Consider the following 3,407-nt stretch of genomic DNA (forward strand, 5'->3'; position numbering starts at 1 on the left):
CAATACTGGAACAGATACAGTTTCAGAATCGTTTCCTCAGACTCCCCCATCTCTCCCCACTATGATGAGCAGATTTACCATCCAGAGTATGTTTGTGTACAGTTCTTTTTGTCTTTAGGCTTCCAGCATCCAATTACACATGACTTTCTGGATGGAACTAGCTCAGCGCCTTTCTTCCCCACTTAGCGAAGTGACATGGTCACGTACCCCATGGATGCACTGGAGGCCATCACCTCTGTGCAGTCCTGCTGCAGGACGCACGACCTCAGACTAATCATGAGAACGTGTCCCCCCACGGGGAGCTCTACACAGTGACTCACTAGTACGCTTTAAGTGTCAAGACTACGATGGGGAAGATTGAAAATGTGCCACAGAATGGAGGAGACTAAGGAAAAATACCAACAAAATGCAATGTGGGATTTTATTTGGGATCCTGGAACAGAAAATAGCACTAGTAGAATAACTGCTGAGATCCAAATAAAGCCTACAGTATTGTACCAATATTAGCTTCTTAGTTTTGATTATCATGGTGTGGTTACAGAAGATGTTACAGTAGGTAACATACAAGCCTGGACAAATTAGCAAGACCCCATCGCAAAGTAAATAAATAAATAAAATAAAATAAAATAAAATAAAATAAAATAAAATAAAGGGCTGTAGCTCAATGCAAAGACTCTAGGTTCTACCTCCAGTACCACACACACACACACACACACACACACAAACACACCCACAGATTCACATGAAGCTGGGAAAAGTAAGAGAGCTCTACGCTTTACCCAATAGTAACACTTTGCAAAAATTATAACATAACACAACCAGGATGACATCCATACAACTTGCTTTCCTTGTTTTACTGACACTCACTTGTGTGTGTGCCTTCTATTTTTTACAATTCTTCCGTAAGTGTAAAATTATTCAAAATAAACGTAAGAAGGTAGAGTTCATGACATGCCACACCAGGGAAAATGAAAGTAACTATCTCAAATCCCTTTCCACAACAGGCCAGAAGCCCAACTACTACCACCCGAGGCTCTCAGGGGCGAGTCCTGCATTTTGGCAGCCTCCTCCTTCCCTCTCCTCCATTCCCTTCTGTACTCTGGTCACACTGGCCTTCTCACTGCTCTTCACCTCAACGTCTTTGCGAGTTCCTTGTCTCCAATGCTCTTGCCCTGATATTCACACACCTGCCTCCCTCACTTCCTTCAGGTCTGCTCACGCAGGATGTCCCAGAGGGCTCTTGGAATCAACATTTCTAACATCTGGCATCCATCTCTACATATTTACCCTTCATACCTGTTAATCAATGCTTGACACTACATTTTTGTTTACTAGATGTAAGCTCTGTGAGAGTAAGTGTACCTACAGCTTTTTGGGTTTAAAAACATTTTTTTTATAGTACACAGTGATTATGTTCACTGTGGAAAGTTAGTACCTGTATATATTGCATCTTAATTCTTTCTACGTCCTCTTCCCACTTAAAACAGTGTCTGAAATATAATCACCTTCAATAAATATTTTTCATGTGAATAACTAAACAGGTGGATACAAAAGCTGTTTAGAAACTGCCTGTATGTTTCTAATTGGCTGTAGAGGCAATGCTTGTTGTGAACTTACTACAGTTTCTGTTATTCAAGATTGACTACAATCTGAAAATATTAAATGGAAAATTCTCAAAATAAACAATTCATAAATTCCTAAGCACCCACTGTTCTGAGTAGTGCGGTGAAATCTCACACTGTCCCACCTAGGATGTGAATCATCCTTCATCCAGCACTATCCAAGCTGTGTACATTACTCTTCCATTAGTTTTTTGGTGGGTACCTCAGTTATCGAACTGTCAGAATACAGCAGTGTTTGTGTTCAAGTAATCCTTATCTTACCTAACAACGGCCAAAGAGGAGTTGCAAAATGCTTCCTTTAAATGCAAAGGTAAAAGTACTTGATTTAAGCCAGGCCTGACACTCAGGAGGATCACCATGAGTTCAAGGCCTGCGAAACCTACAGTGATTCATGGACAGCCTAGAATACTTACTGAGACCTTGTCTCAAAAAACAAAAACAGGGTCAGGGATTTAGCTCAGTGATTCTGCAACTTGCCTCGAAAGAGCAAGGACCTGAGTTTGATCCCAGGTACCAAAAAACAAACACACACACACACACACACACACACACACACACACACACGGAGTGTTCTGCCTATACAGAGACTGCTTCATGTTATGGATTGGAGTCTGTACTGAACCTGACCTCTGCTCTATCTCCAGCTGGCTTCTGTATCAGAAGCCATTTTCCTTAAAGTCCTCCTTTTCCACTTCCTTCACCTCTACCCTCACTAGCACCTAACTTTCAGAAGAGACACCTCTTAGAGCAAAATCATAAAGTTGGCTATGGGTTTTCGTGGTTGTGGCAACCTAGCAAGTAACAGCAAATATCACCAACCATCTGTGTGCAGTCCGGGCTGCAGTTGCCCAGATCTAGGCCACATTCTCTCAGCAGGTGCAGCTCCTGCTGCTTCTGCTTCTTGCTCTCTGTGTGCGGCTGCTAGGCTAAGCTTTCCAAACACAAAAGTAAGACACAGTAATGAGGACCACTTGTGTTCTGGTTAGATGCCAGGCACTCCATTTACAGGACTTCTATTCTTCATAACCACTCAGTCAGATAGGGATATTTGTTTCTATTTACCATAGAAACCAAATTTAGAGAAACTCAGAAAATCACCAAGATTCCAAAGTGGTCTTTTGTTTTTGTTTTTGATTTTTTGGTACCGGGGAATGAACTTGGGTCCTTGAGCTTGCAAGGCAGGCAGCAGAACCACTGAGCTAAATCCCCGTCCCCCAAAGTGGTCTTTGGTTGTTTTATTTTTCTGCACAGTTGCAGGGGTTGAACCCAGGGCCTCGTGTATGTTGGGCAAGTGCTCTACACGAAGCTACATCCAAGAGCACGAACTGGGAGTCCATCGCAGATCCCAGAGCTCCCGAGCCCGTGCCTTCACCATCACAAGGACAGCACTTCCTAAACAGGGGCAGGTTCTGCAGGTCAACAGGCAAGGCCCTTCTTAAATTGAGTCACTTCAGTTACATTTCCTGTCACATCCTTAACACCTCTCAATCCAGACTCACAGAGTAACTCAGTGTCCTATTGCTTGCAAAAGTGATCCCTACTGCCTTGCTGAATTGGCTTTTCCCAAATTTTGTCTGGTCTCTCAACACTGTGTTTTTAATGTATTATTACTTTTTTAGACAGGGTCTATGGAGTTCAGGCTGTCCTTGAACTTACTATGTGGCCCAGGCTGGCCTTAGACTCATGGCAATCCTTCTGCCTCAGCCTCCCGAGTGCTGGAATTACAGGCATGTACTACCACACCCAGCCCAACACAATGAGCATTCAATCAAATGAGGTTTTTTT

Source organism: Fukomys damarensis, unplaced genomic scaffold (assembly GCF_012274545.1).
Source record: "Fukomys damarensis isolate Sample0158 unplaced genomic scaffold, DMR_v1.0_HiC HiC_scaffold_23, whole genome shotgun sequence".
Lineage (NCBI taxonomy): Eukaryota > Metazoa > Chordata > Mammalia > Rodentia > Bathyergidae > Fukomys > Fukomys damarensis.